This window comes from Tupaia chinensis, unplaced genomic scaffold (genome assembly GCF_000334495.1).
Source record: "Tupaia chinensis unplaced genomic scaffold, TupChi_1.0 Scaffold143610_2, whole genome shotgun sequence".
Classification (NCBI taxonomy): domain Eukaryota; kingdom Metazoa; phylum Chordata; class Mammalia; order Scandentia; family Tupaiidae; genus Tupaia; species Tupaia belangeri.
Genome location: NW_006203457.1, coordinates 10,113 through 21,439, shown reverse-complemented (window position 1 = coordinate 21,439; position 11,327 = coordinate 10,113).

Sequence of the window (11,327 nt, the reverse complement as noted above, 5' to 3'; positions counted from 1 at the left end):
GTTTCACTATGCTGTGTCTTGGGAGGATTTATTTGGGTTTATCCTGTTATATATTTGTTCATATTCTTGTATTTGTGTGTTCATATCTTTTTCTAAATTTTGGAAGTTTTCAGTCATTATTTATTCATTGCTGTCTCCATTCTTATTTGAGTTTATCCATTGAATTTTTTATTTAAGTCACTGAGTTGTTGGTTGTAAATTTTCCATTTGGTTCTTATATCTTCTATTGCTTTGCTGAGAATTTGTGTTTCTTTTCTGAGGCTTTCTAATTTTTAATTTGTGTCAAGTACGTTTATAATTGTTCAGTGAAGTATTTTATGATGCTGCTTTAAAATTCTTGTCAGGTCATTGTTTAAATCATTCCAAAAAGGTATTTCTATTAAAAAGAATTCAGCATAGATCTACTCAACATTTATTCTTTCAGGGAAAATGAAGATACATGTTTATAAAAAGACTTGTGCATTAATATTTACAGTATCTTTATTCTTCATAATCCATATTTGAAGGAACCAGACTATCAAAAAGAAAATGGAGAAGTCTTTTGGGATGTATTCGTACAATGGAAATGTACCCAGCCACACAAAGTGAACTGCTTATCCACAGATAATTTTGACATCTCTGTTACTTCCTTGTTGAAATCTTTTCATTCAAGTTGAGATCTTTCTTGTTCTTGATATGCTATGCAGTTTTCAGTTAATACAAGTATAGCCTGGGTTTTAAGTTAAAGAGCTCTGCATCTTACTTAAAACTTTTGTTTCAGTTGGGTTCCTCCAACATATTCTGGCAAAGAAAAGGGTAGTACATCCTTGTTACTGCCAGTAGGAGTGTAGGAGTCAGGATTCCCTGCTTAAACTATTGACATCCAAGGAGAGGTAAGGCCCTCCTTGCTACTCCTGGGCAAAGGTGGATACTTAGGCCTTCCCTAGCCCTTTAATTTTACCACCCTAGCTTACAGGGGCTAGAAATACCTTGTTATTGGTCCCCACATGACCTCCACTTATACTGTCAGCTGAAGAAGGTCGGAGGGGATAGGGTGACCTTATTTCTGCCTGATGCTGATGAAAGTCCTGACTCCGCTGAGCCTTTTCTTAAACCATCCCAGAAAGAAGAGGGAGGGCTTCTTTCTTACCATCTGGTGGCAGTAGATTTTGAGTCTCCTCATATGGTCTCCACTAACATTTTTAGGGGTAGGGCTCATTACTGCCTGACAGGGATGAAAGTCCCACCTTTATAACAACACTCTTGTTGGATGTCAAATGCTAGAATGCCTTATTTCAGCCTTGCCATGTTGGAATTCTAAGGTTTTCACTCAGCCTTTGGGAGGGTAAGAGTATGGCCTCAGTTTTGTCTGTGGTTTTTGGCTATAGTGGAATGGCTATTTAAGTTTGTGTCTTGCTCTGTCTTTTTCCTAGTGTTTTGGCTAGAAATAGTAGATTTTTCTTGGGTCTCTGTCTGTAGTGATTACCATTTTTGTATTGCTGGCTTCTCTAGCGGTCAGTCTAAGACTCATGAGGCAAACAGAAAACACAAGAACTTCACTGCTCTGTCAGTTTTTGAGTCCTGAGGTCTCTAACTGGTCAGTCTTTTCTTCAACCTTCAGAGTTGTCATATGTATATTTTCTATATGATGTTCAGGTTTTTGAGCTGTACACAGTTGGATGATTTGGGGAAAATATATCTACTCCATTTTTCCATAAAAGGAAGAGTGGAAGTCTTTCATATATTTTTTTCATTTGTACCAGTGATATATTTTTTTTAAGAGAGAGATTTTTGCTATAGGGCATGTGTGCTCATTGGAGAGACAGAGACAAAGAGACAAAAAGCGAGAAATCATCTCCCAGGGGGGATGACCATGCTGCACTCCCTTCTATTTTCCTCTCAGGATTTTGGGCTCACTTGCACACATGCCCATTGTGAGTTTTAAGCCGCTGGGTCTAGGACTCAACCTGCGGTTGACTACATGGGAATCCAGCAACATAATCATTATGCCATCTGCTGGTCCCCAGTGATATATTTCTCTTTCACTTTAGAGATTATATAATCCTTTAGGGCAAGAACAATTTTTTGCATATCTTCCATGGCCGAATAAAGCACGTACCCAGAACATAACACTTATTTAGGCAGTATCTGTTGAATAAGTTGAAACTTTGGATAAAATTTAAAATTTGCCTTTAAGTACTAAGCAGCCTATTTGGAGAAGTATGAATTAAATAATAGTTAAACATTGTATATGTTTAAATTATGCATTTTCCTGGGTTTTCATAGATTGGTTAATTCTTGTCCTTTGTAGGTCAATTATTCTATTTCTTTGAAAAACCTGAAAATAGGGGTATGCTCCTTATCTCTACCCCTCAGATATAATATGCCTCCACTTTCCACACCTTCATTATGCTGCTTATGACCATGTATTGTATTTATTTTTGCTTTTCTCTTTCATTAAATTGAGTTTCCTTAAAAACAAGGAATTATGTTTTGTTCATGTTTATATCTCAAGGACTTGAGATAGAGAATACAGTAGACCATTCAGTGTTTGTGGAATAAATGAATAAGTGAATGAGTACATTCTGTGAAATACATATATTCAAAGATAGAACTTGTATTTTTATGTATAAGTATTTATATTTAAATATATTTAAAAGGAACATTTATTAAAAGTATAGATTTTAAAATATATTAATTGCTTGAAAAGGGGGATAATGTTAACAGAGAATATACCTATGCATTCTTTTTTCAAATCTTCACTTGAAGAAATTTTCTTCAAAAAAGTGACTCATGGGCCAGCCCAGTTATTTAGTAGTTAAAGGAACTGGATCCCACATGACTGTGGTTTGCATCTTGGCCTAGCAGCTTGAAAACACACTAGGTAAGTGTACATGCATGGTCGGGTGACAGATGTAGAAATAAAGGAGAAGGGATTGCTGTGTGATCATGCCTCATTGGGAGGGATTTTTTTTTCTCTCTCTCTGAAGAGTACATGCATCCTCTGGCAAATAAAATGACTCCTGCTATTGACTTTAAATTTGAAACTTTAGTTCATATTTATTGTTAATATTTCTGCAAGGCAGAGAAAACATTTTAAGAAATAATGATAAAATTTTCTAAAAATAAGATACACCAAGCACAGGTCTAGCAAGCTCAGAGAAAATACCATGTAGGATAAAATTCACACAGACATACACACACACACACACACACACACACACACACATGCACCACTCTCTTACACACATCATTTTCAAACTGCTGAAAAATATAGAGGAAAAAAAATCTAGAAAACATCTGCAGGAAAAAGACACATTATATAAAGAGGAGCAGAGTTGAGAATTACAGCATTCTTCTCAAACTAGATAATGAAGGAGAGTATTCTTTGTGATTGCAACTGTGACTCAAAGTTGCTAAATTATACTTTTTACTTGCTTTTCAACAATTGAGGCTTCATATCTTTATAAACAAAAATAACCCCCAACAGTAGAAACTCCACCTTATAGTGGCAAAGGGAGTATTTTATTGAGTTGTATTTTATATCACAGTATTCACACTATAGCTTCTTTATCTTCAAATAGTGGCATATCTTAATTTTTTTAGGGTTGCATCTTTAACACCATTCCAAGATATGGTGTTCAACTTGTCCTATCTCTGTTGTTAACTTGTATATAATAATTCTTTTTTATATCAAGATTAAGGAGTCTAGCTCTATAAAATGCCTTAAGCTGTGTTCAGTAGTTTAAAAAATATTGATTGCACATTTAATACAATATAAATGCATGTAAATTTTTGACAGTTTCTGCCCTAAAAGAGCATATTATTTTTGTTGGTAGAGAGGACATATTCTTATTAAACAGATGATATCATAAGATAGCATATATTTAATTATAATGTGTAACATATACAACAGATCCTTAGCAATTCAAATAAGACATCTGTATGTATTATACTTTAAGGCCTCATAGACCGTGATTGCTGGTATTTAGAGTATCAGAAATGAAAGAGTCAGCAATGTCAGTGTGTTGAACATTATTAGGATATATTCCAGGAACTAAAGGCCCTGGTTCTGCCTAAATCAGAAAGTTTAATTTGGGCTTACTTATAGAAGATACAATTGGATTAGAAAAGGAAAAGTGGTGACTGTAAATCAGAAAGTTTAATTTGAGCTTATTATAGAAGGTAAGATTGGATTACAAAAAGAAAAGTGACAGTTTGAATGGTTAGATATGTCAGATTTGCTTTGAAGGCACTGGGGAAGCTTTTGAAACAAATCTAAATTGCCTTATAATTTTTAAAAATGTAAAATGGACCAGCAGTTGGCATAGTGGTTATATCACTGGACTCCCATATGGACAACTGCAGTTCGAGTCCTGGACCTGGTGGCTTGAAACTCATGACAGGCATGTGTTCCAAAAATCCTGGGGGGATAAAGGAGGAGAAGGGATTATGGTATGGCCATCCCCCTGGGGAGTGATTTCTCACTTTCCCTCTCACTGTCTCTGTCTCTCTCTCTAACAAATGCATGCACCCTAAGGTAAAAAATATCTAAAAAAAATTAATTGTAAAATAGTGCAAAATCATTTTTAAAAATAATTGCAGAAATCATTTTTAAAAAGAGTTAATAATAAAAAGAAGACTTCAGATACAGTTGAAAGCGTCTGTGTCCCCCTTACATCCTGACTGCATTCCCCTTGTTTCTGGAATCTCTACGTAACTTGACTTGGTATTTAACATTGCTATGAATGTTTTTAGACTTTTACTGTTTATGCATGTATCCTTAATGTACCCTTAATGTTAATACACTATTGTTTTATATGCTTAAAACTTTTATATAACTTCTACTTATACTAAATACATTTTTCTCCAAGTACAACACAGTTGTCAACTCTATAAAAAGGAATTTACAGATTTTTTAAAACATTTTTTAGAATTATTTAATTTAATTTAATTTAATTACTTATTTTTTAATTTAACCAGAGAGGGACAGAGTGAGAGAGAGAGAAAAAGTGAAAAAGCAAGCCACCAGATCCAGGACTCAAACTATGGTTGGCCGTGTAAAAGTGTCCAGCACCTTAACCACCATGCTACCTGCTGTTTCCCTCTTCTGCAACTTTCATCAGTTAGCACTGCTTATACGTGTACTTCTAGTTCATGCATTTTCGCTGGTGCCCAGTATTTTATTGTATGAATGTACTATAATTTTTCATTCTACTAATATGGTCACTTCTTCCCTTTTTCCTGTTAAAAATTATTCTTTTTTTTTTTTTGGAGAGTTTTTTTTTTTTTGCTATAGGGCGTGTGCGCTTGCCAAACAGACAGAGAGAGACATAGAGACAGAAAGCGAGAAATCACTCCCCAGGGGGGATGGTCACGCCACAATCCCTTCTCCTCCATTCTCCTCTCGGGATCTTGAGCACGCACGCACACGCATCTGGTGTGAGTTTTAAGCCACTGGGTCCAGGACGCGAACCGTGGTTGACTATGTGAGAGTTCAGCGACATAGCCATTACACTAACTGCTGGTTCCCTCAAATTATTCTTTATGAGTAGTTCTATACAAGTCTCTGTGGACTCATTTAACAGTCTGTTTTCTGCATATATAGTTATATGACTTTGAATAGATCATTTAACCTAGGTAATCCACAGGTTTTTTTTTTTTTTAAATCTGAATAATTAGTAGAGGTTAAATATCCCTTATTTTAAATGCTTGGTACCAGAAGAGTTTTTGATTTCACATTTTTTTCAATTTTTGAAAATTTGCATATACTTAATGAAATATTATATCTTGGGGAATAGGATGCAAGTCTGAGAACGAAATTTGTGTATGTTTCATATATACATTAGGGACATAGCCTGTAGGTAATTTTATACAGTATTTTTGCATTGCAGTGTTTTGACTGTGATCAGTCACATGAGGTTAGGTGTGGACTTTTTTACTTGTGGTGTCATGTCAGTGTTCAAAATGTTTTGAATTTGGATAATTTCTGATTTCAGACTTTCAAATTATGGATGTTCAACCTGTATAAGAATAGTACTTTTGACCCAGGGTTGTTTACTAGAAAATACTAAATGTGTAGTATACGACATGCACAACACTGTGCTTTGGCTATTTCAAGTGTTCATTAGTTGCTAGCTGCTGTTGTTTTTCTCTTTTAGATGAATCTTTAATTCCCAGTACCTAGTACAGTGCAGTATTTCTCTGACTTACAGATTTCAATGTCAGTCTCGTATTATTCATTCCTGTAGAGCTGTTGGTTATGATAGTGGACATCAGTAGTATCAAGCAGGTACAATGGAATTTTGTTGTGAAATAGTACCATTTTTTCTAAAGGGAATATTTATAACCTTGTTTTTTCTTTAATTTATTCTGTTTTTTTTTCATACCTTGAATAGTTATTTGTAATATTTTTCATGGCAGGAAATAATCTTTAAAAGTATAGAATATGCTATACTTACTCAGTTATCATCCCTTTAATGTATGAAATGTTCTTCTTTCTCTCTGTTATTTCAGTATTAAGCTAGAAATTTCAATTTAGAGATTATTGCAAGGATTGTTTACTTAGAAATTGTCCTGTGAAGCATAAAATAGTTTTCATGGCTCAAGAATAGTTTTCAAGAATAATCCAAATTGAAGGATGTAAAATTCTAGGAAAGTGGGAATTAGAGTACCACTTTCATTGATCTTCTAGGAAAGCTTAACTGATAAGAGTGTAAATTAAGGCATGATAGAGTCCCAAATACTTGAGTATGGAGATACTAAAGGCTTTATAGTTTGGTGACTGTTTTACTCCTATAGCTTTTCCTTTATTATTATCTCAGAATTTCAGTCCTTTGAAGTAAAATGAAATGCTGACATGGAAGGCCCAATTTGTACAGATGTATTTTTGTGTTTGATTATTGCAGTTGGATCATTTGCTCTTTTCTTCTCTATCTTTTGCTTTTGTTCTCTAAGAATTTTGCAAGAAAATACAGACAAGGTTTTTTAATTTCCTCTTTCAGCAAAGTATCTGTTTTTCATGTACTAGTAAAATAATACCACAACTGATGGACTCAGCCATTCTCATTAGATTAATGATAGTTTATTTTTGTAGAAATGATTCACTCACTCATTATTTTCTGAGGAAAATAAGCGTCCTGATATATACATATCCCTTCTTATTGACTCACTGGTGATAACTCTAAAACAGGGCACACACTTGTGTAAGTATTTTATGTTGCTGTCAAGAAAGAGCTCTTAGGTTGTAGTTCCAAAATGAGGCTTTAATGACTTTACTCTTCAATTTCACTCAGAAAAAGATATACTAGTATCTCTGTTAAAGCAGAAGATGGGTTTAGTGATATCTGTTATTATCAGAAACTTTTTTACTCCTGGTAGATAGTTTAGGAGATGTGTGGATGCAGTCCAGAAGTCAGAAAAGGAGAATTAAGGTGCGCTTTTCCCGGAAAGAGGGCTGCACTTATTATGTCTCCCAGAGTGGTGGAATTAGGAACAGTGAGAGTTATATGGACATATGTTATACTTTAGTTCATAGAAGAACTTTCTCATAGAACTGTTAAAAAAAACTGAATGATTTATTGATGGAATTTGCCTGGCAGTAAAAGAGGTTGTACATAGACTGGGGGAGAAGGGAAGATCACTTCTTGACATATTTGGAAGGGATTCTAGCAGCAGAGGAGTGATTGGAACAGAAGATCTTTAAGATCCCTTTGCATTCTGAGAATGGAATTCTAGTACAAAGAAGGTGATATGCCTGATATACAGTCTTTAATTTTAAAGTCAGTTTTTCTTTCACCATTTTTACATCGGATATAGTAATTGTTAGTTTATTCATGTTCTAGTCCGTTCTGTTGCTAATAGTAGAAAATAGCTGCATCTGGGAAATTTTAGAGGATAGAAGTTTTTTTTTTAGCTCACAATTACAGAGGCTTAGACCTCCAAGGGCATGGTGCTAACATCTGGTGATCATCTTCTCACTGCATTACGATATGGTAAAGGGCATGAGCACACAGAGCAGATAGAGTATGTGTGATCATCTTCTCACTGCATTACAATATGGTAAAGGGCATGAGCACACAGAGAGAGTATGTGTGATCGTCTTCTCACTGCCTTACAATATGGTAAAGGGCATGAGCACACAGAGCAGATAGAGTATGTCTGTTGTTGGTATCTGTCCTGGACATAGCTCGATCTAAGAGGAAGCAGAAAGAAAGAAACAAAGACAATGGACACAGGCAGCCTGAGCCTAAGCAGCCTGAGCAACCTGCGCCATCCAGACAAACTGGGTGCCTTTATTCATAGGGCAAACCAACACTACATATGTGTATTTCGTGACTCTCCATAGATAAGTTGATGTTTTACAGACAATAAGAAGCAGGTAACAAATCTATAAGAATTTAGACATACTGGGTCAGGCATATCTCCTGGTTACATCCATATCAAAGAGATTCCAATAAACTTATCTAGTGAAGAGAAGCCTACCTAGATGCAGGTGTGTGTGGGGGATACTTTCTTGTAAACATCAAAAGGGTGTTGAATAAGTCTATAGAATCTTACAGAGGCAGAGCAGGGGTTGGATTTTGCTAACTCGGGTCAAGATGTTTCCAGAATTCCATCAAATGTATTTGTTGGAAGGCTCCTGGAAAATTCCACCCTTTGCTCTGCCTGCAGTAAGGGTCAAGAAAAGGATAAGATGTAAGGTTTTGCTGTAGCTAAAATGGACAGGTGATGGTTGCTCAGAGCATGTCCCCCCATCCTGAGGGCTTCTCTCTGAACATGTTGTTACAGTCTGCCTCATTCTCTGTCCTTATAACCCACCAGGAGGAAATCATGGGGGACCCATCCTGATGCCTAATCACTTCCCAAAGCCAGTTTCAGCATCCATGGGATCTTGTAGCATTTCCCCTATGGATGAAGAGCTACTATATTTCTGTTGTGATGGAATTACCTTGTGAACAGCTCTGCTGAAAACAGCTCCACATAGAAAAAGAACCTTCCTTTTTTCCTCCTTAGTTTCTTTCTTTTATGAAGGAGCAGGAGAGAGAAAGAGAGAGAGAGAGAGAGAGAGAGAAAGAAAGAAAGAGACACTTGACTGGCTCCTGCTACACTGTGAATCTCCCCTAGCCTTCCAGCCAGAAAAGATCATGGGTACACTCATGTTCAGGTGGACCTAGGGTCCAAACATGGGGCCTCTCATTTGGCTCCACTATAGCACAATAGTACCCTACCACCTGCTGTACCATGCGTGGACCCAGAAACTTCTTTTCATAACTTTCCAACTTCCTCCATTACTGGGTCTTTTGAGCTCCTTTTTTCAGAAAAATATTTAAGCAATTATAATATAAAGGAATTTTTTTAAAAAAAGGAAAAGAAAAAGAATATTTTCCCCAGGAATATTTTTTAATCAAAGTATTATTGACCATTCTTTAACAGCTAAAAAGTACATCAATTTAGAAAGAGTTATTTTAGAATAGTTATGTGATGTACTATAATTATCATCACCATTATCACATTAATTTGACCAAGAAATTTTGTATGGCACACGCAAAGCTGAATGCTATTTCCAGTAAGAAAGAATCAAGCTTGCTCTGTCAGCCACTTAGATGTGGTCTTCAGAAGGTTGAAATTTAGGCAAAAATTATAAGACTAATACCTTCCTGGGACCAGCAGTTAGCATAATGGCTATGTCACTGGACTCCCATGTAGTCAACCACGGTTCGCGTCCCAGAACCGGTGTCTTAAAACTCACGCCGGGCGCGTGAGCATGCGTGCGTGCCCAAGATCCCGAGAGGGAGGAGAAGATATTGCAGTGTGGTCTCCCCCCCCCCGGGGGGGGGGATTTCTCGCTTTCTGACGAGGGCATGCCCCTGATAAGAAAAAAACCCCCCCAAAAAAAAAAAAAAAAAAAGAAAGAAAAAAATAGTACCTTCCTTGATCTAGCATTCTGCAGCTTATAAACTTTCTCATCTATTATAATAATATTTGTTTCTTAGGACATTCCTGTGACAAATTTATATTTGTGTATTATAATAAAATATGCTTTCAATAAATTTCATTTAGGGTGGGGCTGAATTTATTCGGTCCTCAAATGCTTTTAAAAATCTGGAGGGTGAGCATGCTACAAGCATATGCATAATTTTCAGAGTCATTATATTTTTGGTAAAAGATAGTTCATAATTTTCATTAGATTGCCCAAAAGTTAAGACCACTGAATCAGTGTTACAATTTCAGATTTGTTTTAGGACCTTTAGTGGTCCATACTGCTTGTCACATAGGCATTCAATAAGTGTTTCATAAAACACTTACTGGTTTCTCTATGTATACAGCCTTATTTAAACCTGTGGATCATTTTATTACTTAGTCTTGAGGTCTTAAATCCTACAGAGTTCTTTGGATATTACTCACAAGTCTACATTTTAGTATAAAAGTAGTCTGTAAACATTTTTATAATGTTAATGATAATATTGGGTTGTCGGAAAAGTTATGACACATTTTTCTGTTTTTCTATCTAAAAAAATGCATCATGACTTTTCCGATGACCCAATGTAACACGGTATTTGTTAAATACCAGGTCAGTGCTTCACACAAATAAGAGCTACATGAATTTACAGAGATGTCTTTTTTTTTTTTTTCCACATTCATCCTTCTTTATTCCAATTATCGCTACATGAATTTAAAGAGATGTCTTTTTTTTTTTTTTCCACATTCATCCTTCTTTATTCCAATTATCTACATTTTGGTTTTGGGAGTATTTTACAATGAAAATACTAAAGAGGTAAGAGTCTTTGTTTTAGCTCATGTTATCTTTATCTTATCATACCTGGATTAAAGAAATAATTTTGTTTATCATACTAGAGTATATAAACAGCATGTATGTGGAAAAACATTATAGTATTTTTTTTTATTAATTCACTTTACACCATCACAACACACAAATGAATTTTCCATCCAAAATACACTGTGCATTGGCTCAATCAAGCACATCCACATACATGTTCTCAGCAAGTAATTTTCCAATTCTTACGTCCTGCATACCTTGCCCTTTGTCTTGCCATCCCTGATTCCCCATCCCCCACCCTCTGCTATGTCCCATCTTCCTCCCCCATTGTCCCTGGCTTCCATGGTTGCCCTCCATACCTTCCTCCCCCCATTCAATTGTTCTGCCAATTAACTTAAATTAGTCTAAATAAATCCATTAGCTAGCACAGCTGACACAAACCTACACATGTATCCAAGTCTGACCCTAGGCATAAACCCCGGTGAGTAGAATGAATATACTATAAAGTAGTACCCAGCTGTGCCCATACAGCTCGCTGCAGTCATCAATGTGCATTTTTTTTTCCTCC